Source organism: Balaenoptera acutorostrata, chromosome 14, assembly GCF_949987535.1.
Source record: "Balaenoptera acutorostrata chromosome 14, mBalAcu1.1, whole genome shotgun sequence".
NCBI classification, from domain to species: domain Eukaryota; kingdom Metazoa; phylum Chordata; class Mammalia; order Artiodactyla; family Balaenopteridae; genus Balaenoptera; species Balaenoptera acutorostrata.
The window spans coordinates 7637548-7663188 of record NC_080077.1 but is presented as its reverse complement, the minus strand read 5'-3'; the positions used below and the strand labels follow the sequence as shown (position 1 = coordinate 7663188).

The following is a 25641-nucleotide window of genomic DNA, read 5'->3' as shown; positions in this document are numbered from 1 at the left end:
TGAAAAGACAACCCTCAGAATGGGAGAAGATATTTGCAAATGAATCAACAGACAAAGGATTAATCTCCAAAATATATAAACAGCTCATGCAGCTCAATATTAAAAAAACAAATAACCCAATCCAAAACTGGGCAGAAGATCTAAATAGACATTTCTCCAAAGAAGACATACAGATGGCCAAGAGGCACATGAAAAGCTGCTCAACATCACTAATTATTAGAGAAGTGCAAATCAAAACTACAATGAGGTATCACCTCACACCGGTTAGAATGGGCATCATCAGAAAATCTACAAACATCAAATGCTGGAGAGGGTGTGGAGAAAAGGGAACCCTCTTGCCCTGTTAGTGGGAATGTAAATTGATACAGCCACTGTGGAGAACAGTATGGAGGGTCCTTAAAAAACTAAAAATAGAACTACCATACAACCCAGCAATCCCACTACTGGGCCTATACCCAGAGAAAACCATAATTCAAAAAGACACATGCACCTGTACTTTTCCTCTGGGACACACAGCTAGGTTGTATTTCCCAATGTCCCTTGCAGCTGGTGGGGGGCGGTCCTGTGATGTTTTCTGGTCAGTGATGTTGGGAGAAGCAACACACCTGGAGCCAGAATAACCTTCCTCCTCGCAATCCCCCTGCTTGCTTCCTTCCCTCATCTGCCAGCAGAGAGTCCTGAAGACCCCAAAGACAGCAAAGCCCTTAGCTGGAAGGAGATCAGTGCTTGAAGCCTGCAGGGAGGGGACCCCCATCTTCCTCCCCTCTACCTCCTCTACATGGGAATGTGAAATTAATGAAAAATAAACTTTCTTGTGTTAAACCACTGAGATTTGGGGGGTTTTTGTTACAGCTCTTACTGTGAGCCTACCCTGACAAATACACATTTTGGTGTATTTCCTGGAGGCTGCAGGCACCTGATGAAATGGTAGGGAAGCTGGTTCCTTCGAGACAGTCCTCCCCTTGGTCTGCACACAAGGTCACCATGACCTTGCCTGAGGCCCCTACGGGCCCCTCTCCTCTGCAGGCACCCCTGCTGCAGCCCCCCCAGGGCACGCCTGGCTGTCCTCCCTGGGCTGTGAGCGTGCTGTTTCCTCTTCTCCAAATACCTTTCCTCTTTCTTCTTGAGGATGTTCCATTTTTTTCCCTAGAGGTGCAGCTAAGAGTTACCTATTCCAGAAATACCTTCCCTGCCCCGACTCTGGGGGTCTGCTTTCCTTCCTCTGCCCAGCCACCCCCTGTGTGTGCTGAACGTATTGCCTTCCTCATCAGACTGCAGCTTTCTTTTGTTTTTTTCAAGTTTGACTCATCAGTGTACACCCCGACACAAATACACCAACATGATTTCGTGCATTTAGAGGGGAAATGTTTCCTGGTTAAGTGGAAAATTGTGCAGATGGCTTCTGGAAGACCTTCATTCTAAGCAGCTTTATAGTGAAACATTATATTTAGAAGTCTGGACCTTCTTTCTTCAATCTGCTGTAATCTACATTCACTGAGTAGAACTTGTACTGATCGTTGGGACCCAGCGGGTTCCAGGGTTCTGGGTTATTCTTTCTGTCCCAAGCGACATCTGGATTGAACGATGCCAGGCGCAGGCGTGCAGTGCCGTGCCAGTACCTCCTGCTCCAGTCAATACAAAGAGGGGGATCAAACTAGAATGCTCCTTGGCCTGACCGATGATCTGGCGGAGCGTGGTTGCGACAGAGGCCTTGAGTCCAAATGGAGAGAAAAACAAACCTGCCAGGACCGAGACTAAATAGCCTCCGCGCCGAGCAGGAGTGGACGTCCAGAGTCACCCAGGACCTAGACTGCAGCTTTCTTGGGGGCAGAGACTGTTTAGTATATATTTGTGATGAGATCACATGGCATTTAATAAATCCCGTGATTAAATGAATGAGTGAACGGGAAAGGGATTGAGTGAAATATTTGACCCCATTTATAACTTTGGCTCAGCCAACCCTGAAATTGACCTTCGTAGACTATAATAAGCTCTTTTCCCCTCAACAGTGCTGCTTTATTTTTGCATTAATTCTGTATATTAATTTAGAGAAAATGGCCATTTTAACAATTTTGATTTTTTGAACATGGTGCATTGGATGTAATTTGAACGTGATGTGTTGCTGCATTTTCTTAGGCGTGATTCAGTCTCTCTCACAACGTTTTGTAGTTTTCAGTATGAAGGTGTTACAGAAATTTCACAGGTTTTATTCGTAGGTGTTTGTTTTATTGATAACCTTGTACAGAGCTGCTTCTTCATAACTTAACCAGCAAGGGCTTGTCTTCCTCCCCTTCACACCAACGGGCTCTGACAAATCACCGGTGGGAGGGGGCCACGGCCCTGCAGAAAGTGGTTCCAGGCCTCTGGAGCAGGGGGACCGCCGCCACCTGCCGACCCCTGTCTACACGGGGACTCTGTCCTCCTCAGACCCTAATTGGGGGCTGCGACCTGGAACCTGAAAGCGACAGGAGAGAGCAGGTCGGCTGGCTCTTTGGGGCCATTATTTTTATGTGCTGACGTCCATTGTGCAGAAAAGGCCTTTCTCAGCTGTCCTGGCACTTTTGGGCACGTCTGTGTCATCAGCCGAGCTGGGCTCCAGGAGCAGCAGGGCACAGGTGCAGGGCACAGGTCAGCGAGGGGCACACGGGCGCCTGGCTGGTAGCAGTTCAAGGGTGCAGTGCTGAGCCCTCCAAGGCCGTTGGGGGCGGGGTGCGGAGACACTGCCTACATTTCAAAACAAAATAAAACCTCTCCAATTTTTCCTCATTTTTTTTCTTAAACTATAACCAAGAAAGGAAGTGTATTTCTATTCTGTGAGGAAATAGCAAAGTTCCTTAAGGTTCTTGGTGTAGCTTTCTAGAATGACAGTGACACAAGCATGGCCAATGATAGTTAATGCCTTTTTATCTGGTGAGAGATTGGTAACATGGCTTTTAAAGGATTGCTGTGCTCTAGCTTTTCTGTGCTTGTAATAAAACAAAGTAACTTTGGGGCTGGTGCTTGTGTAACAGTAGAGGAAAACCATGAGGGATGCAGTGTAGGGGCTCATACGAAGGTGAATAAATAAATGTGATTTAAAAAAAAAAAAAATCCTGCGTTTAAATTGTATGGCTAGTATGGGCCCCGCCAAGCACGTCCCTCAAAAATGTATGACTGATTTAGAATTTAACTTTAAAAACTGTGTTCAGGGAAATTAAAAATGAAAGTCAGAAAATGAGTGTAGTGATTACTGTTGAATATTTTCCAAAAGCTTGGATCCTAGTCTCTGATTAATCAGTGAAGCAGAAGTTGTAGTGGAAAGGGTGCTGATCCAAGATGTGGGAACCCTGGCACAGGTCACTGTGAGTGGCTGGGGGTCACTGGGGGTGACAGGTAACATCCCTGGACCACTGTTTCCTTATCTGAGTGGAGTAGTCAATTGTCAATGGATTTCCAAGGTTCCTCTACCTCTATCGTTCTGCAGCCAAGTTCATTTTCAGGTATTTAATTCCTGACCCTGAACTTGGGGTTGCCATATCCATACAAGAGTGGGAAAGTGGCTTGGGATGAAGCGAACTTAAAAGCTGGAGGTGTTCAGTTCCGGGAATCAGGATGGATTCTTCCCCAGGACACCTTACTTCCTGGCAGGCGTGCTGTGAACCATGTGGACAGAGGCGAGGGTGATGGCGCGGGTGTGACCACATTCTGGAGCAGGTGCCCGTCCTGCCCTCTGTAACATCTGCTGTAGACCCTAGAGCTTCATGGGGAATGTGAGGAGGGGACACGCCCTGGGCCACCTACACAGTGGAAACCACCCGAGGGAGGCAGGATGGGGACAAGCTTGGACTTCAGAAACGAAGGTGATTATTCTGCTGTCAAACCCAGTCTTCTGAGACAGGGGACCTCCCTGTTGGATAGTTACAGGCTAGAGCAGGAGAGATGAGCAAGTGACAGGTGGGGCTCTGGATTTCCATTTTAATGGCCATCACTGGGACCAGAAAGTTGAGACACTCAGGAGGAAATACAAACCGGAGCTTCACAAGTCTGTCCGCACTCACCCGCTTTGGCCTCAGTTATCTGATTATTAACACTTTAACATTAAACTTAACATTTAACTGAAGTGTTAAGACATTTAAGTATTTGAAAGTGATTCTGACAAGACTGTGTCTGTTTAGGGAGTATATAACCTTTCTTTTATGGGTTTTGTTGTTAACTTGTGTTGTATTGATTGGTCATAAAACCTACAAATAAGTGTGGGAGACTGTGTTTTCTTGTTTCTTAGAAAATAGTTCAGGGATGAAATTTGGAGGCGTCAAATAAGGTGAGAAGTGAGACACGTGCCTCCTGACCGGTGATTCCAGTTCCTGTGTAGGAAACCGCAAACCAGCCGTCTTTCTCTCCTCCCGCAAATGACGGGAGACCTTTTCTTCTTGGGTGGATGTCAGCTATTTTAGCAGTTGTTGGAGTATAATTGTTTAATTTTTCTTGGCTTCATAATGCAGACATGAGAGTTTCACATGTCAGACAAATTTGTGTATCATAGTCTAGAATGCAATTTTATTTTTTATGGAGTGAAAAGTTAATTTTATTACTGCTTGTATAACACGGGGGCGGCTTTGGTAAAATGGTGATTTCCCATGAAGTGCCTTCAGGACAGCGGTGTCCAGTGTGAGAGACCCAAGTGAGGCCTTTATAAGAGTTGGATGGAGCTACGGCCGCAGCAGGCCCTGCTGCCCAGAGGAAAGAACATTGTCTTGATTCTTAGGACAGGGGGACCCGTGAGACAGTTTGGCATTGGTGACTTGTGAGGGCTTTGAAAGCTTTCGCTGCTGGTGTCGTGAAGTCTCTGGAGCCCACCTCCTCGGAGGGCTGAGGGTACCGCGCCCCTCCTGAGAGACGGCAGAGCATCCATTGTCTGGACGGCGCTCATGTGAAGCGGGTGGGCGCACTCCCAGGTGTGTGATGAAGGCTTCCCCCTGGAGAACAGCAAACACCCTCTCGTCATCCTCTCTGCCCGATAGCGTCACGTCTCAGATGCCTTTCCCAGAGGTGGCTTATGCCCCTCGGACGCACAGAGTGGCTCTGATTTCACGGGCTTCTGCCAGCTGGAAGCGTCGTGTGGCCGCCGACAGCACAAGATGAAAGACGACATGTGTGTCTCCTGCCCCCAGGGAGGGATGCTGTAAGCTGATGCCTCTCAGACATAAACAGAGGGGCCTAGGCACCAGAACCTCCTATTCTGAAGATTGATGGTAGCACATTTGTGGGAATCCAAGGACCGTGGAGAAGGCAGTGTGGGCTGTTAATATGGATAATTCTTGTTTTTTTTTTAAATTGAAGCAAGCTTTTTAAAAATTTATTTTATTCATTTATTTATGGCTGTGTTGGGTCTTCATTTCTGTGCGAGGGCTTTCTCTAGTTGTGGCAAGCGGGGGCCACTCTTCAGCGCGGCGCGCGGGCCTCTCACCACCGCGGCCTCTCCTGTTGCGGACCACAGGCTCCAGACTGCACGCAGGCTCAGTAACTGTGGCTCACGGGCCCAGCTGCTCCGCGGCATGTGGGATCTTCCCAGACCAGGGCTCGAACCCGTGTCCCCTGCATTGGCAGGCAGACTCTCAACCACTGCGCCACCAGGGAAGCCCTTAATATGGATAATTCTTGAAGAGCAATGTTTTGGAGACATTTATTGAGAAATGAGTGCCCTTTCATTGTCCTCAAATGAGGGTTTCAAAGCAAACCCTCATAGGGAAGTCATGTGGACAATTGACAGTATTAAGTATCCAGGGCAGAGGAGAAAATTAAATGGAAAGTAATGAAAATTAATTTGGCATCGACTTTAAAAAAATCAAATAAAGAGATAAATTTCAGAGTTTCTGTGAAGGAAATTGTTCCAAGAACCTTTCCCACAGAGAATCTTGCTCTTTCTGTGTCTCAGCTACTTGGTAATAATGGTAATAACACATTTACCTAAGGCCTCCACTTGTCCGCCAGCCAGCATCCTGTCAGACGGCTACGCTCCCCTATCCAGTATGTATGTCTATAGGGCACTTCCAGAAGAATTTTGGTTTTTAAATCAAACCAAGTGCATTACAAAACAAAATAAAACTACCTATGTCTTTATCCACTATATAGATAATTAGATAATGACCATTGATTGTTGCAAAATACTGTGAAGAAATGATCAACTTGTAGATCAGAACTGGTTCATTGTGCCTGTCTGTAAGGCAAGGAAGTGGCTAAGAACACAGGATTACTAGTTGTGTGAACACGGGCAGATTTCTTAGTTTGAGACTGTTCCGAGCTCAGGTTCTTACCAAAGGGGAATAATCGCTGCTGGGTGGAGCTGATGGGAGGCTTATGTACGTAACACATGCAAAGTGCATATCCAGTTGTCTGCCCAACCTAAGTGCTGCGTGACTGGTGATATTGCAGTTGTTGGTTACAGATATTGTGGAAGTCCACTCAGAGAGGCAGCTTGGGTCTGGGAATTAGGGGCAAACCCCTAGAAGCTTTTGTTGGGCAGAACACTGAGATTCCAGCCCCAAGGGTCATGGCAGGGATCACCTCCCTAGAGCTGGTACAGCTGGAGCCCAGGAATAAAGACTAAGAAAAGACCCAGAATAGATTCCCACAGCTACAAGCTTTGGCAAGAGGTCCCGAGCTTCCATTTCTTCACCTCCCTCGGGCCCCTATGGATCTGGGAGGGGTTACACTCCACGGTCGCTCAGAGGCAGACCAACAGCTCTGCCCACTGCCTCCTCTGCAGCCCCAGTTTGATTGAGAGATTGTGAAAAGAACTAAAACATCATTCTAACACGAAGCTCTCTCCATTGCACGTTTTATTCACAAGCACAAGAAATCCTTCAGTAAATCTGGACAGCAAAAGTTTCTCTAAAGATGCTGTGGTTAGAAAACCACCGGTGTGGCTCACGCCTGTGTTCTAGTTGGGTCAATTACACAAATTTGCTTCACATTTTTGGGCAGTTTGCAATGGCCATATCATGTCACAGTTTGCTTGGCCTGTCATGAGAATCTGGCCTTAGAGAAAAGACCAAAAGACTCCCCTCTGCCCCTGAAATCTATGAAATGAACACAGGGCAGTGATGGTGGGGCAGGAATTATAAATATTGAGATTCAGTTTGGGGTTGAGATAAATTTGGGCTTAGTTGTTCTATGCATTAAGCAACCCAGTTCTCCTGACACTGAATAGACACTACAATGTAATCCATGAAAGTAGCTTAATACCCAATAGGGACAGAAAGCCATACTATAATATACTACATGTAACTTTATAGTTATTGACACACCTTTCCTGCTTAGAAACCTGATTTTCTCTTTAATTACCTGACAACATTAAAACATAATGTGTTTTTTTTTTAAATTAAGTAATTTATTTATTTTTGACTAGGGTCTTCGTTTGGGGTCTTCGTTTCTGTGCGAGGGCTTTCTCTAGTTGCGGCAAGCAGGGGCCACTCTTCATCGCGGTGCGCGGACCTCTCACTATCGCGGCCTCTCTTGTTGCGGAGCACAGGCTCCAGACGCGCAGGCTCAGGAGTTGTGGCTCACGGGCCTAGTTGCTCCGCGGCACGTGGGATCTTCCCAGACCAGGGCTCGAACCCGTGTCCCCTGCATTGGCAGGCAGATTCTCAACCACTGCGCCACCAGGGAAGCCCCAAAACATAATGTTTTATGTTTTAACTATTTAAACTATTTAAAACATAGTGAACTCATTTAATCCTCACACACGCTGTGAGGCGTGGGCTGTTATCCCTGTTTTGTAGAGAAGGAAAGGAAGGTGCAGAGAGATTAAGTAATTTGCCCCAAGTCAGGCGTTGCAGGATGGGAGAATTGGAAAAGATATTTTTGATGTCGGAACCAACAAGAGATTAATTGATAGCTCTAGGATATGAAAGGGACTTCCATAAATCATCAAGGAAAAGACAGCCAGTCTTGTAGCAAAACTGACAAAGGATATAGACAGTTTTCATGAAAGGAAACCCAAAAGGCCATTCAGCATAGGAAGCCATGCAGATTCACTCATCACCGGAGAAATGCAGATACCAACAAGATAGCACTTTACCCTTGTTAGGCTGGTTAGAAACCAAAAAGCCCCGCGGTGCCAACTGTTGGTAGATTTCAGGTCTACTGCTGGAGGGCAGGTGGAGCTGTTCTTAAGAGCAATCTGAAACTACTGATACAAATTAGGTGTCCACAAACATATACTGTGACACAGCAATTCCACTCCCATGCATGAGTCCCAAAGGAAAATCTGAAATCTATCAGGAGGCAGGTATGTTCACTGCAGCGTTATTTGGGCAACAAGGAGTTGGAGACAAACCTACGCATACGTTGACTTGCAAAGGTGTTTCGTTGTGTACTGAAATTTAACACAAAGAAGCTGAACAAGCGTCAGGAAAGTTGTGCCATTTACATGAAATTAAAAATATGTAGATTCTGCAAGAATGCAAACAAAAGATATACCTTAACACATCAGGATGGTTCCTTTGTGGGGATGGGATGGGAATAGGAATAGGGACAAAATAGAATAAATAAATAAAATAAGATAGGGGTCCTTTATAACCAATGATTATAATACATTATAATTAACTCAACCTTCTGCCCTTGAGGTTCAAAAGAGACAAAGGGGTAAAAAGAAGGAAATGGATTTTTCTACCCAAGACACTTACGGGTCTTGTAAGATGCCTTAGAAATCACCCCAGGCCCTGGCCTATTGAATGAATTGGCCAATAACCTAGAAATGTAGTTAGGATCTAGGTTAGTGGATTTCAGACTGTTTTGGTGACCCTAGACATTGCAACACCTGCCCCCTTCAGGAGAGTAATCTTACTTTTATCAGTTTTATTTTGGTGTTAAGATTCTGTTTTGTTTTTAAGAGGGGAAACAGAGTTCTGCTTCTAAAATAATGTTTGAAAAGATACAGGATCAATATTCCCCAGGATCCCTTCCAGATCCAAAATTCTATATTTTAATCAAAACAACCAACTTAACAAAAATGTTTTAAAACTCAGAAGTTGGAGTGTCAGCTTCCCTTATGATTGTATGTAAGACATTTTCTTGGGAAGGTGTTGGGAGCGTCCTTTCCTGAGGCTTGTTCAGCTTCTTTGTGTTAAATTTCAGTACACAACCAAACATCTTTGAAAGTCAATGTATGCGTAGATTTGCACTTTATAGATTGAATGCATCTGATGTGTACTGAGCCTGCAGATTTCTTTATCCTCTTGTGACAGCTGACCTGAGACTTCCCCCGAGCTGTCTGCCTGCGGGAATCAGAGGCAGCACTGCTGAAGGTCAGTAGACATGATGATTTCACCTGGGGGTACTGTGTCCTCGGATGCAGACCACTGACTGGGGCGTGGATGGAGGCCTTTCCTGAGCGTGTCACATGGAAGATGTCTCTCAGTTTCCATCTCAGAAGTCTCATATAAAATGTCATCATTCAATCATCAAGTCCAGTAGTGCATTCCCAATATTGCCCTCTAGTTAATCCATAGTTTTTATTATGCTTTTATGTGTTCTCAGATAGAGAATGTCAGGCATCACTTTTGTCTTCAGTGATCACATAATCTTCCTAGTTAGGAAGACGAGGTGGCAGATATTGTTCAGAATCTTCTGGGGGACTAGGTTCTGGAAGTCATGACTAGACAAATCTGCAAGTCATCCTGAAACGAGATGCTTTGATCCGTCATCACTTTCTTTTTTACTTTGCTCTTTTCCCACTGTCCTTTGGTTCTCCAGGGAGGTACTGTCTTCATCTGAGTTGCCCACGCAGCAGAGCCTGAGACAGGGCGTATGTGCTAGTTTACGTCTCAGGGCAGCCAGGACGCAGAAGCGGGGCCAGGGAGGTGAGGTCGGGGAGAAGGGAGTGGACCCCTCACCGCTGCGTCCTCTAAGCCCCTGTGCAACTGACCCCCGAGAAGCTGAGTAGAGGGTGGGGGACAGAGCTGGGGAGGGAAAAGGGAGGAAGAACGTACCCTGGGTTCTGCCTCCTAGGGGTCAGATGTTCCCTCCCAGGCATTAACTCCCTCACGCTTTCAGGTGGAGCCCAGAGGCGCAGGAGGCCAGGAGCTGGGAGGGGCCTGCATCAGGTGATCAGAGCTCCCATGGGCCAGCTCAGGAGGCAGGTGGCGCCTAGAAGACCGGAGGGGGCAGGGAGAGTGCGACGTGGTGCCAACAGATCGTTAGCTCCTGCACAGACTCTGTCCCGAAACCTTAGCAGGGCCACGCCCCGTGGCTTTCTGCCTCCCTGTTTCCAGACATCTGCATGCCCCCACTTTTGGTTCACCCTTATGTCAGACTCCCTATGCCCACCCCCTCCCTGTGCCCTTGCAAGGGGGCTGCCTTGCATCCCCCCTTTGTCTGCGGAGTTTCCCCCTTATGGTACTGTGCTCTGCCTGCCAGCCGCCACTTTCCTCTTCTGCTTGGGGCTCTCTTAGGGTGACCAGCTGTCCCAGATTGCCTGGCATTGAGGGGGTTCCCTGTGACTGAGGACTTTCAACGCTAAAGCTGGGAGAAACCCCGGCAGACCAGGACAGTTGGTCATCCCGAGCACTCCACAAGTAGAAAGAATGATTCACAAGATGTATAATAATAAAGAGCTGTGAACAATGCAGATGTGTAATAGGGTTAAATAAACAGAATGTACCCATTTGATACAATATGACAGGGATGATAAAACTGAATTGACAAATAATAATGTAGAAATGTTTATGATGCAATTATAAGTTAAAACAAGAGGCTGAGATAACAATGTGTGCATATTGCATAATTTCAATCATATACTTAAAAACCTGTGCATGGCAAGTTGATGATTGAAAGTAGGGACTGCTACACAGAGGCTTGCAGTTACGGCTGCTTACACTTTTCTCTTAACTAATCGAGATATTCTTTTGCCAAAGATGGTGCTGAAGTAGCGATAAAGCTGAATTAACTTATGGTCGTGCTACATTAAAAACTGACTAGGAGAATGCATGCAGAGTGTTCAAAGGAACTATAGTTATTTTGTCCAGCTTGATGGGATTGCTGAGAAACAAGTCAAACCTGGAAATTAAAGCATGCAAATGAGAGTGGGTTTTCAGCAAAGGAAGAGGCACCAGATTCCTTCTCAGCAAGGCCCACTAGAGACAGAGGCTGTGAAAGCTTCTAGTTAGTGAAAGAACTTTATTGATGATCTCTTACCCAAAGTTGCTTTACTAGTTGTTTACTAGTTGCTTATGTGAATGAAAAGACTCTCAGAAAAGAGGAGGCCTGTTCAGAGAAGACAGCTTGGGGGAGAATAAAAGCCTCTGGCTTCAAACCCACCCAGCCTGAAACTGTCATAAGATGACAAAAGGACTTCCCTTCGCTCAGCGCAGGATCAGAAAGCGAAGCGGGTGAAGTGGATTCCTGAAACCTATAATTGCCTCCCTTGACCCGAATCGTCAAAAAGGCGATTGCTCCATTCAGAGGAACTAAGATTTCATCTGACCTCCCTTTTAATAGCTAGCGTCTGTTTAAATGTCTTAGTGACCACGTTATATTTGGCCTTATCGAGTTCATATTGTTTTATATTAGTGATTTTTTTTTTTTTTTACTAAGTCACAAGATACATTTACTTGATTCATGAACCATTAATTTATGTGTCTGTCTGGGATTATGTACTCTTGGGGGCCATTTTGATTACCGAATTTATTTTCGATCATAAAAACATAGTAGTTAGGTACGTTCCAGGCGCTTTGAATATATTATCATCAGCATCAAAATAGCCTATGAGGGAAGGGTTATTTTCCCGTTTTCCAAAGGACGGAATCTCTGAGGCTGGGAACACCTGTGTGATGTGCTCAAGACAGGACAGTGTGAGAGTTGGCTTTGTCCTGAGGCCAACCTCACCCCAAACCAGTGTCCTGTCCCTGCCATCTGCCTCCAGAGCAGTGGCTCTCAAAGTGTAGAGTCACCAGGAGGCCTTGTGAAAACAGCTTGCTGGCCCCCACCCCGGTGCTTCTGAATCAACAGGTCTGGGGTCAGGCCTGAGAATGTGCATTTCCAGGTTCCCCCGTTGCTGCTGGTGCTGGGGCTGCCGGGGTCCCACTGTGAGGAGCCCCTGGTCCAGAAGGAGCTTCGCTTTAGCTAATGACTTTTCCATTGTGATGACGACTGGGTCGCCTCACACAGGGCCGTCTTCAAGTCAAGTTCCCGTGAAGTCTGGTTCTTCGCAGAAACTCAGTTCCTTGCTCCTTGGCGGCGTTTCTTTCACAGCCGTGTTTCCCCTTCCCGTCCAGCTTGCGCAGCTCTAAATGGGTCTTAGGAAAACGTCATCTTGGTCACAGCACTTTCTATTCGGAGAGCGATCAAGACTCTTGTCTATGAAACAGTTCAGGTGCCTCGATCCGGCGTTGATCGCACGTCCCTGCCTGATGTTCGGATGGCATCAAACCTTCCTCTGCTGCACGGAGGCTCCTCTGCCCCGGCCAGGCCTCCTGCTACTCCCCGTCCTCCGCCCACCGGTCCCCCGGAAAGCCACGGCCGTCACCGGGGATGCCCAGCCCTGCCTTCAAGGGGCGGTGGCTACGGAGTGGCCGGTGTGTGCCAGGTGGGTCGTAGGCCCTGGGGCGCCAGGTGAGCGCGGCGCGCAGGCCCCTCCCCAAGCCTCCGCAGGCCCCTGCGCCCCCCGCTATGGACCCTTCCTCCTCTCCAGCCCCGTCCCGCTTAGATTCCAGGTCCCGTTCTGCAGCCGGGGCTGCACCCTCACCCCGCGGCTCGGGGCTCCGTCCTCCCGGCCGCGGGACCTCAGCACCGCCTGGCCTTCCTGCCGGGTCCTCAGCCTCTCTCCCTCTCGTTCTCCACGACCTGCCCCTTGCCCTTCACTCTCAGCAAAGCCCCTCCCTTTACGTTTCCCGACAACGGAAGACCCGGGACGAGAGGCTTCTTCCGTGTCCTGCTTCCAAAACAAGAAGGGCACCCGTACCCGCTCCCACCCTTTCCTCCTGACGACACATCATGCTGGAAATCACAGCATCCCTTCCCACAGACGGTGTGTCTCCGCCCCTGTGCTGGGTCCTGCCCACGTCTCAGGCCGGTGCTACCTCCCCCAGCCCCACCCTGTCCCCTCCACGAGCATTTTTGCCCGCCTTGCAATGCGCTCCAGTGTGTCTGGTCTACACAGCCCCTCCCCGATGTCTGTTATCTGCCCACAGCTGAGGACCCGTATTTCCCCCTCATAGGCGCGTTTCTTTAAAGGGTTATCTGGTCTCACAGCCTCCCCATTCTCACCTTTCACCCTCCCCTCGGCCGGTGCGGTCCCCCCGCCACCCCGCCGCGGTCTCCGGAGACCCCAGGCTGCTGCTCGCTCGCCCTCGCTCGTGCTCTTGCGTAGAACCCCGAAGTGTCACCTGTGCTCCAGGGAAGAGCATGATTCATACTCCCTAGTGACCCTGCTGCCAGAGCCACCAGTTCACATTTCACTGTTCTGCTCATTTTGTGCGTCCCAATCCGTCTCCCGTTTCACTTCAGCTGCCCTGTCCAGTGTCTGCTGAAGCCAAGCACATTTAGACAGATGGGCGCTGCTGGGCGTTCCCCCGTCTGCTCGTTCCTGCTCACTTCCAGGAACCCTGGATCCCAAATCTGCAGACGGTCTGCAGAAAATACTCTATTTAGTAAAATGTTGAAGTAACTTAGCTTAACTGTCACGTATTTCATTAGCTCCACCGTTGCCATGATTACCCAGTGCCTATGTGGAAAGCGGACGCTCTTGGGAGATTTTCATCGTGATGACTTCATTTTGCCTTTGTTCTTTACTTTTGCAGTGACACTCTATCTGTAAACAACACAATCTTCAAAGCATGACAGAGTGTATTGGTAAATTACCCCTGAATGCCTGTGTTTGCTTGTTAAACCTTCCCAGTCAGGTCAGAATCCATTAATGTTTCAAAAAAATCATGTAAATAATGCTGCTGTAGCATGCTAACATTTTCCAGAGTATTACGAAAAATTTTAACTCATTTGTAAGTACACACATACGACTACCGCGATAAAGCAAATATTGCAATAAGGCGAGTCACACAATTTCTTTGGTTCCCCAGTGCATATAAAAGTTATGTTTATACTACACCGTAGTTTATTAAGTGTGTGATAGCATTATGTCTAAAAAAACCTAAAATGTACATACCTTACCTAAAAAATTATGCTGTTGGAAAAATGGCACCGATAGATTTGCTTGATGCAGGGTGGCCACAAACCTTCAATCTGTAAAAAAACACAATATCTGCAAAGTGCAATAAGACGAGGTGTGCCTGTAATGGAAAACAGTATCAGAATTTACTACCGCGTAGACCATTATCAGAGCGATTCCCGTGATGTGCTTGTGATGTTCATCGACTACTTTATGATATTCTCACCTCCATCTTTGAATCCTTAAATGAACAAAGTAAAATACAGTAGCTTTCCATGTGAGTCTCTTGGAATGCTTTCTATCTCTTTTCTTTTTTTTTGGCCATGCCCGCATGGCTTGCAGGATCTTAGTTCCCCGACCAGGGATTGAACCCGGGCCACGACAGTGAAAGCCCGGAATCCTAACCACTAGGCCACCAGGGAACTCCCTCTATCTCTTCTTTTTAACACTAGCACTTAGAGATTTACTGGAAATTTCAACAATGGTGTTTTATGTTAGAAACACAAATGTATTTCATGTAAACGTTTCAATTAAAAAATATAAAATTTTTCAAAGAAAAACATAACAAATATCCATACACTCATCACCCAAGGTGAACGAATGTTAGCATTTTGTCATAGTTACTTTTGATTTTTTTTTTTGATTTTGTTTTATTTTTGGCTGCGTTGAGTCTTCGTTGCTGCACACAGGCTTTCTCTAGTTGCAGTGAGTGGGGCTACTCTTTGTTGTGGTGCGCGGGCTTCTCATTGCGGTGGCTTCTCTTGTTGCAGAGCACGGGCTCTAGGTGCCTGAACTTCAGTAGTTGTGGCATGCGGGCTCAGTAGTTGTGGCTCACGGGCTCTAGGGCGTAGGCTCAGTAGTTGTGGCGCACGGGCCTAGTTGCTCTGCGGCATGTGGAATCTTCCCAGACCAGGGGTCGAACCCGTGTCCCCTGCACCGGCAGGCAGATTCCCAACCACTGCGCCACCAGGGAAGCCCTTGATTTTTTTTAAAAAAAGAAAGGAACCATTGCAGATCAAATTGAAATTCCACTTCCTATTGCTGTAGAAGAAATTACTCCAAAACTTAGTGACTTAAAAACCACCACTTTTTTTTTTTAATTGAAGTATAGTTGATTTACAGTGTTGTTCCGATCTCTGCCGTACAACAAAGTGACTCGGTTTTACACCGATTCCGTGGGGCAGGGGTTCAGAGCACACACAGCGGGAACGCTCATCTCTGCTCCATGATGTGTGGCCTTGGGTAGGAAGGCTCAGAGGCTTTCTAGTCCATTCTTCACAGTCGTCCTATATCTGGGCAACCATGTGAATGTCCCCTTGTAACCCTATCATTCTAAAAACTAATCACAGGAAGCAGTGGAGATGCAGCGTCAGAACCAGGTGTTGTCAGTGCTCTTACATTATTATCTATCAAGCTAGGTTAGAAGGGAGCTGGCATTAATTAATCAAAGCATGTACATTTGACTTAGTTATACTATACTCTCTAATAACGTTCTAATCATTAGTAGTAAGTACTCACATCTTACTTCATGTCACATCTTACAAAATACGTTCGCATTTATTCCCTCAGTTGAAGCTTCATGAAAATAAAACCTGATAAGAACCTTAAGTTCATATTTTGTATGAATCAAATAGAATACTCAATAATAAAATGCTTTAGAAACCGTATAGAGCTATCAACGTGCCCATTGCTATTAAGACCCACGGTCCAATTTTTCTGTGCTCTAGTTTCGTACTGCAATCCTGCCCCATGCCTAATCCTGTATCTCGTTGGTGACCCTGTTCCCTTGGCTTGGTTCCCTTGGTTCCCTCATCTCTGTGTGTCAAGATACAACCAGATCTTCACGGCCCGGCTCCAACACTGTCTCCTCCAAAAGCCTTTCCTGGCACGTACTTCCCAGCTGGACCGCATCTCTCTCAGCTTTGTGCTTGCGTAGCATTCTGTGTTTCTCTTGTGAGATTTCAACACATTCCACCTTGTATTCTGTTTCACATACTGCATCACCGGTGCTCAGCTGGGAGCTTCGAGCAAACCGGAGCCCAGCCCTGCTCCCTTCTCGCTGCACGACAACATGCCTGGCACCGGGAGCCTCCTGGACAAGTCTTTTCACCGTGCTTAGCTGCTTGTGCTGAGCAGAGTACAAGATCCGGATGTGGCTTCAGTGTGGCCATATCTGACAGGACAGAGGACTCTCCCCTGGCTTACCCAAAGTCACCCAAAGTCACCCAAAGCCCCCCAGGTTAGCGAGAGGACGCCGGCCTCTGACAGGGGCGTTTCCCGGGACTCATACTGTCCCGGGACCGTGGGGCTCGTCGGTGAGGGCTGCACTATCCAGTTTGGAGCAGATGTGGATCGAGAAGAGACACAAGAAAGAGAAAAAGACTTGGCAGCGGCAAGGCCGTTCAGGCCTTTTCTAGGATGGGTGCCAACCTCCGGTTTAAGAATTAAGTAATTAAAATAAATGAATGTGTGTCTCGTCTCCAGCTTCACTTGTAAGCACTGCAGTGACAGTGGCTGGAGCATCTCTGCCTCCCAGGGACACCGGGAGGGACAGACCAAGTGGGCGCACGTTATTTCCTGAGTGGCTCGCTTTGGAAGTCTGGCACCTAACGCTTCCCCAGGTGGGAAGGTGGGCAGCACTGTGAGAAAGACCACGTGGTCACCTTACACCTTGGTGGCAGCGTCTCTCTCCAGAAACTTATCAGACCAGACCTGGACCTTTGACGTGGCACGAAGCGGGGTCTCACAGACAGCCAGATCCACGTGAGTGCGGCCAATCAGCACCACCGCCCTTCGGAAACGCCCTGTCATTTCAACATAAGAAGTGCAGTCTTAGCAATGATCTATTTTCCTGCTGTTTAGCCTACTCTGAGCCAATAAAAAGACATAAACAGTCAAGGTGACACTCTATTCTAGAACCTTCCTTCCTTTGCAAAACAAACATAATTTTAGCACCAAGATGCATACCTCTTGTACTCAAGAGCTTGAACTCCCCCCACCCTGCCCCCTGCCAAGCAATTGGTTCTAAGAGCAATATAAAACTGCTAGAGTAATGCTTGAAGAGAAAGCAAAAGTATGGTGTGATACCAACCTTTTTTTAACGTTATACCAGTAGCAGAAAATTTTACTGCAAGCATGAGGCAACATTCAGTTGGCAAAAATATGATGGAAATAGCTCACTTACTGAAAAGAGAGAGCTTAATGAAGCCTAAGTAACTATTCAACATTTGTTTAAAGAAAAATGCCAAGGGTTTAAAAAAAAATCTCAGAACAAGAGAGTTTTGGATATTTGCTGCAGTATACATCTATCCAAGTAAAAGTAGTTAAAGAATGATCTCTTGCACCTGCTTAAATGAGGAACGTATATTCCAGCAACTTTTTAAAACTGCATTTCTTTGTATGAGGCTGCAAGGGTGGCAGGTCGGGGCATATGGGGTGTCAGAGGGGGTGGAGTCAGGAGTTAGACGTTTCAGGTCAGCCTCCTCCCCACCTGCTGACGAGCGTGTAACCTCCAACTGGTTTCCTCATCTTCCTAATCTCAGTTTCCTCATCTGTAAAATGAGGGTAATAATCATGTCTACTTCACAGGGTTGCTGGGAGGATTAAATGAGATGGTGTATACGACTAATTGAAAGCTTGACTGTAGGGTACTCAGTAAATGTTAGGGGTCAGTAAAAATAAGTTTCAGCCACTAGATTCCAGATATGAAGCCTCCCAGAGTACCTACGATGAGACATTATCTCTATATTTATTCACCTGAACACCTGGATGTGTAGACTCAAATGGCCAGGTTGCTGAGCTGCTGTATTGCTGTGTCCTGCTTAGTTGGTTAAAGCGTGTTCAAGGCACTACCCTCGCTGACATCTGCTTTAAGGAGCCTTAAAACAGGGTCTTCATGAAGTCCATCTACATTTTTTTTTGTTTGTTTCAATAGCTCCAAGTAATCATAAGGAAAACAATTTGTTTTTAAAATGTAGTAAGAAGCAAAGATTTTCAATGTGGGACATTGAACACCTAATGGTAATGTGGTCTTGGGTCCCATGAGGAACTAGAGTGGCAATCCTGGACGATACGTTAATTGTGCCCTGGAACCAACAGAGCCAAAGTGCACCTCAGTCCTGGGAAAGGAGCTGACATGCCTTTCAGGCCTTCCTTCTAACACCCCCAACCCCTGGACAAGGGCAGTTCCGGGCATCTTAAGGACTTTGGGAAATACACTGTTGTGTGTGTGTTGTGTGTGTGTGTGCTAGAAATAGTGTTCAGAGTAATATAGATTACAAAGTTTGTTCTGCGCTTCGGGTCAAATATTATAATTATAAACGCAGCAGTCACAACAGGGAAACACTTGCAAAGCAGTGTTCTCCAGGTGGAGTTTAGTCAATAATCCCATTGTCCCAGACTTTCTTGAAGTGCTCTAACCAAAAATCCTGGCCCAGACGCTCCTGAGATTGTTTTCTCAAGCCTCTTTTCTTGATTCTAATCAATTGGAAATGTTATGAAAATAATTCTATTGTCAAATCCCACTTATTCCTGCTCTCAAATACAAACCACAGAGAACAAAAAATAAACAAAGTGAAAACAAGACACAAATGGAGGAAGAGGCCATCTGCAGAGGCTGTTGAGAAAGCTTAGTTTTGTCACAAAGACTTTAATTTTATTGAAGTATAATTGATTTACAAAGTGGTGTTAATTTCTACTGTACACAAAGTGATTCAGTTATACATATATATATTCTTCTCCATTATGGTTTATCACAGGATACTGAATATACTTCCCTGTGCTATACAGTAGGACCTTGTTTTTTATCCATCCTATATGTAATAGTTTACATCTGCTAACCCCGAACTCCCAGTCCTTCCCTCCACTAACCCCCTCCCCCTTGGCAACCACAAGTCTGTTCTCTATATCTGTGAGCGTGTTTTTGTTTCGTAGATATGTTCATTTGTGTCATATTTTAGATTCCACATCTAAGAGATATCATATGGTATTTGTCTTTCTCTGTCTGATTTACTTCACTTGGTATGATAATATCTAGGTCCATCCATGTTGCTGCAAATGGTGTTATTTCATTCTTTTTTTATGGCTGAGTAATATCCCATTGTGTATATACACCACATCTTCTTTACCCATTTGATGGACATTTAGGTTGTCTCCATGTCTTGGCTATTGTGAATAGTGCTGCTGTGAACATTGGGGTGCATGTATCTTTTCAAATTATAGTTTTGTCTTGATATATGCCCGGGAGTGGGATTGCAGGATCATATGGCAACTCTATTTTTAGTTTTTTGAGGAACCTCCATACTGTTCTCCATAGTGGCTGCACCAATTTACATTCCCACCAACAGTGTAGGAGGGGTTCCCTTTTCGGCACTCCCTCTCCAGCATTTGTTATTTGTAGACTTTTTAATGATGGCCGTTCTGACCTGTGTGAGGTGGTACCTCATTGTAGTTTTGATTTGCATTTCTCTAATAATTAGTGATACTGAGCATCTTTTCATGTGCTTATTGGCCATCTGTATGTATTCTTTGGAGAAATGTCTATTTAGATCTTCTGCCCATTTTTCAATTGAGTTGTTTGCTTTTTTGTTATTGAATTGTAGGAACTGATTGCACATTTTGGAAATTAATCCCTTGTCAGTCACATCATTTGCAAATATTTTCTCCCAGTCCATAGGATGTCTTTTCATTTTGTTTATGGTTTCCTTTGCTGTGCAAAAGCTTTTAAGTTTGATTAGGTCCCATTTGTTTATTTTTGCTTTTATTTCTATTGTCTTGTGAGACTGACCTAAGAAAAACATTGGTGTGATTTATGTCAGAGAATGTTTTACCTATGTTCTCTTCTAGGAGTTTTATGGTGTCTTGTCTTATATTTAAGTCTTTAAGCCATTTTGAGTTTATTTTTGTGTATGGTGTGAAGGGTGTGGTCTAGCTTCATTGATTTACATGCAGCTCTCCAACTTTCCCAACACCACTTGCTGAAGAGACTCTTTTTCTCCATTGAATATTCTCTGGCACAGAGATTTTTGTTTGTTTGAGTCAGTTTGCCATTTTTAAACTTCGTGGTCGTTTGTTGACTTATGCTGACAATAACTTCTGCTTTTCTTATTGGTTTGTATAATGTTCTGTGTCTCCTCTAAAATTTCTCATTGTATCAATATTTTGTTTCTTTCCTAATCTAATAGTAATTGTTTTACTGATATGAGTCACCTGGTGTTTCTAACATTCATTCCGTGTTCACAGGACAGAAAATATCAGAACAGGAAAGCACAGACCCTCAAGACTCTCTGTTCAGTATCCTGAGTTTTGACGTGTGAACAAAACTAAGGCTCAGAAAATTCTAGACTGATGTGTCAAAGTCAAAAAAGTGTAATAGGATTAGAACATGGCTTTTTAATATTCATGTCAAAATCAATGATTTTTTTAGAAGATTAAAAAAGACGTGTGTTAAAGTGGAAAAATACCAAAGATTTAAATTCTGTAGGCCAGTTTTTATACTCCGGAGAAGTCGATTTTTATGTGGCACTGTTTCTGGTGTTTCTTCAGCTTGGCTGCCTGTGTCATAAGAGTGTGCTCTATTAGAAAGTATGGGCTTTGGCAGACTTTAAAAGGTGTACATGGTACTCTATGTTCTGACTAGGTTATGAAAATCTTTGGCAACTGTAGTTTCCAAAAGGAGAAAAGGTATTTGAAACACAGAAAGTGAAATCTAGTAAGATATAATGGACCTCCTCCATCCTAGAATTCCCCTTCAAGGAATGCTTGATGGACACTAATATGTATCAGGAAATCCTTAACATCTCAAGATGGCAGAGTTCAAAAATTTCTACGTCAGGCCCTCATATGGGAGGTGGGAGAAGGGGCATCTGTCTTTCTCTCCAAAGGACAGAGAAGATCATGTGTTGACTTTTCTCAAAAGGGATGGTTAGGCTCATTGTGAGATTTATTATTATTATATTATTATCATTATTATTTTGCTTTTAATAATTTTCCTCTATCTGTTTCACCTCACCTACAATGAGATAGCTTATGACATCTTTCCTGTAGTTTCCATGAGGTCTTACAGCCCAGAAAGCTGCCAAATATCGCTTTGTCCATACATGAGGAAAATTTTTAGTAGCAAAATATCTCCTGGCACTGTTTTCAAAATGCCAACTAGATGTGATAGAACTACTTTTTGCACCTGTAAAAGTCCCCAGGTCTTGCTTCACCATAGGTTAATTTGGTACCTTCCTTTCCCCAAAGCAAAGAATCATAAAAGGCAGCTAAACTTTTATTATTATTAGTTTTAAACATTGTCATGTTTCTAAGGATAAATTCTGTGTGTTTTGTTTTGCCCTTTGTACTTATAACTGTCAAAAGTGGTCCCATTTTTGGTACTAATTGTTGTATGTTTCAAATACAAGTCAACCCCCCATGAATAACTGCAGAGTCCTAAGAAATCAAGGAACTCTGAACTTACTGTTTCTAATTTGTATCTCATTGTTTATTACCTTGCTCACAAATCATATGTGAATAAATATATCTGAAATATATATGCAGAATATGTCACCTGTTTTTATTTTTCCCATTGTCTAGTCTGGACAGCTTTGTTTCCAAAATGTTGAGTCATTTTAGTATACTTATCATGTCCTTTTAAATGTCTCTACACCTCATAATTATTTTCAGAGGATTGTTGTCATGTAAGGGATACGAAATCAACTCCAAGAAGAACCTCTGCTCACTTTAATTAACAATGATGCTAATCTAAACAGATCCTACATTTTATTTTCCTAAAAACTGGGGTTGAAAACTTTGTTGGAAAAAAATGGATTTCCGTGGAATGTGCTCATACATGTTTATTTTAGGAGGTCTGTGTAAGAGTTTTACAAAAGAATGTGTAACATGCATAAATTAGCAGGTTGCTTTACATAATATTTTTCAAAACTTTTTTTGTAATAACTTGGAATATAGGAAGGTTAACCAAGCAACTGGAATAATTTTTTTGAAGTTATAATTTAATCTTTTACCCCCAGATGCATATATTTTGCTTGCTATGATGACTATATTTCAAAACACTTATTGATTTAGCATTTCTTTTTTAAAATAAGTCTTGCAGTATTTTTCTATAATGGTGAAAAAATTAAAACTACCTAATCCCTTTTCCAGCATAAAGAATTGGTTTAATAATTATGGCCACATACCCAATAGACTAAATACAGCCATTTATAATGATGGTACAGAAGAGAGATTCACAAACTCACAAATCACATGCAGACTCTATAAAATAGTAGAAGAATATAACCTTATCTTTTAAAAACATATATGTGTGTATATATGCATAGATAAAAGTATAGAAGAATATTCATATCAGAGTAGAGTTGCAGGTGATTCCAATAATTGATTGTTTTTCTTCTAATTTATATACAGTCACCATGTAGCTTAAATAAAAAATAATTTTGAAAAATTATGGGCAATGATCTTTTAAAAATAATTTGTTATTTTTTTCAGATTTTTAATCTGATGATACAGAATGATAGTGTTGTAGTAAATGAGTTTATCAACCCAAAAACAGGGACCTGTAGTCTGAGTACTAACAAGTTACCTTAGAGACAAAGAAAATTATGGTATTGGGACTTTCCTAGAAAATTCAGGCTATGTGGTCACAATTAAGGTCTTTAACTTCTGGAGCTAACTGAAATAGATATTCATGAAGGGTCTAATAGGTAGGGCATCTCCAGTGGATACATTTTATCTAGGCCTTGAAGAATGAAGGAATGGGATTTTTATCAGACAGAGAAGAGATGGAAAAATGGTGTTCCAGACAGAGAGAACAGCTGGAAGCTCACAAAGGTAAAAATAATTCAAATATGGGTGAACATGCCGGTGCAGCTGAGAATGAAAAGTGATGGGTGGTAAGATTGGAAAAATGTGTCGAGTCACTATGGGAAAAGCTTTGAAAGCTGTAATAAAAAGCCTGAACTTTCTTCTGTAAAAAATAGGGAGCTATTGAGGGTTTTAATCAAAGGAGGGATAATCTCATTTCCAAGGCATTCCTCCCTAATACCACATGTAGGACGTGTTATTATTCTAAGGTGGATTATTACTTTACTAATATCTCATAAAGACAGATGCTTAGCAGACCCATTTGGGAGGTCTCCACCATGAAGCTTGAACATCAGCTGTTAGGTGTTATGTATGCTTAATGTCATGGAACAGGGTACCACAAAAGGCAACTCCTCTCCAACACTCAAGGCTGACCTTGGCCTCTGGGATAGAGAATATAGGCGAAAATATGAGTCGGATATTGTATGCAACTTTAAATGAACACTGTTTTAGGGAACACTGTTTTAGGGAACTTAGATGAGTATATTATCTCAAATGCTAATAGTTAAAAGTTATCCTGTTACTGAACCAAATTTGAGTCCACTTGCCTGACGTGCAGCAAAACCAATCTACTGACACGGAGTTGTGGTGAAGGAAAGAACAGTGTTTATTGCAGGGCCAAGAAAGCAGGACAGGTAGCTCATGCTCAAAAGACCCAAACTCCCTGATGGCTTTTAGAGAAGGGTCTTTAAAGGCAAGGTGAGGGAGAGGGTCGCAGGGTGCGTGATCAGCTCATGAACGTTCTTCCGATTGGTTGGTGGTGAGGTAACGGTGGTATTTCTGGAATCATCATCACCAACCTTCTGTTTCCAACTGGTCTGGGGTCTACGTGCTGGTGGTCAGTATATAGTTAACTTCTTCCACCTGGTGGAGGTTTTAGTATCTGCAAAACAACTCAAGGATATGGCTCAGGATATTATCTATAGCCCTTGAGGAGGAACTGTAGCCCTTGATTTCGTTTTATGGCCAAACTATTATTATTTTGTCTCGCTTGACTGCCTTCCTTTGTTTCCTCATTTTCTCACTTCCCTGATTAAATTTGCTCTTGGAACTTGGGGAAGGCCTAGGAGACTAAATGTTTTTTACAAACAAGAGGTGGGAGATGTCGGGGGCAGCCTGTGCCGAGGAAGGCCCCACAGGGTCCTACCGCAATCCTACAATAATTAGGCTTGAGAAAGAAGTAGTTTAATGTGAAATTGCTTATTTTCTTAAATAATGTGTTTTACAATGATCAAGAGTAGAAATTATCAAAGAGATTATTATGATGTTTATTTTCAGACATCATTTTTCTACCAATCTGGAAAACTGAACCAAAAAGCTAGTTAGTGTGATGTTTTGGAGCAAAGAGAGCACCAGAAATATCTTACTTCTGAGATTCCAACATCACAGGTAATGATAGTAACACTTCACTCAATTATATTTCCAATGAGTCCAGTAAAATGGAGAATAAATTTTAAATTGAAAATTCTGAAGGACATATTCATACCAGTAAAAGCTATTTAGTCTTATTGATAAAATAGAACATTCATTTAAAAAGTATTTTATAGTTTGAAATTTCATTTCATGCAATTTTTAAATGTGGGATGTTCAATCTTGTACTGTAGGTATTATAAGAACCAAAGTCCAACTTAATTTTTCTTAGAAAAATAAAATAAAAATCCAGATTTACTTTTTCACCCATAAACTGAGTGCATTCCCCAACCCATGTACAGCTTGGGTAATAAAAAGCTAAAGCCCTACTGGCTAAAGGCGTGAGAGAGCAGAGCCCCAAACCAACAGACCAGCTGGAAATTAGGGGAGTGAGATTCCCCAAAAGCAGGAGGGCCACAGAAAGCTGAACCCCAAAATCTGAATATAAACTCTTCCCAAATTCCGGGGCAGACCACCAGAGAGCCAGGCCAAAAGAGCAGCTGTCAGAAGCTGTACAATTGAGCTGAGTTACCAGCTGCCATACATCACAGGGGAGTCAGACTTTGTAGTTTAAGTCCAGGTCTGTTAACTTTTTACCAGAACAAAAAGCCTACAATCGTTAGAAGAGCACAGCAGGACTCAGAGAGACTGAAGTGACCACTTCAAGCCCTGTCCTTTGACATCTGAAGCCAGTAAGACATGCAAAAAACAGGAAATGTGATCATGCTGGGGGGTAGACAGTGAGGCAGTGGAGAATGGCTGCCATTAGAACTGGACTCCAAGTGGGCCCAGACCTTGGATTCAGTAGTCACAGACTTCAAAGCAGCTGTTATAAATATGTTCAACCAATTAAGGGATGTTCAAAGAATTAAAGGAAAAATGATGAATGAGTAGATAGGGAATCTCAACAGAGAAATGGAAATGATATAAGAAATAGAAATTCTAGAGCTGAAAAGTACAATAACTGAGATGACAAATTCACTAACTAGTCTCAATAGCAGATTGGAGATGGTAGAAGAAAGAACAAGTGAACTTGAAGGTAGATCAGTAGAAATGACCCAGTCTAAAGAAGAAGAGGGAAAAACAAAAGACTGAAAACAAACAGTTCCTCAGAGACTTGAAGGACAATATCAGAGGTCAAGCACACAAAATCTTAGTTCTGCCTGTGCACTAACTTCAGATCAGGCAGCAGTGGCAAAGACTGAGAGCTGCATTCTGCCATGAAA

The 25641-nt window shown here is 44.0% G+C and overlaps 1 protein-coding gene and 1 pseudogene across 2 annotated transcripts in view; one reads left to right on the top strand and one right to left on the bottom strand.

Moving 5' to 3' along the window:
* The window catches only part of SLC22A3 (solute carrier family 22 member 3), a 95766-nt gene that overhangs the window by 9466 nt on the left and 60659 nt on the right, over window positions 1-25641 (top strand). The window lies entirely within an intron of this gene.
* LOC114238346 (cytochrome c oxidase subunit NDUFA4-like) lies at window positions 1448-16954 on the bottom strand (annotated as a pseudogene).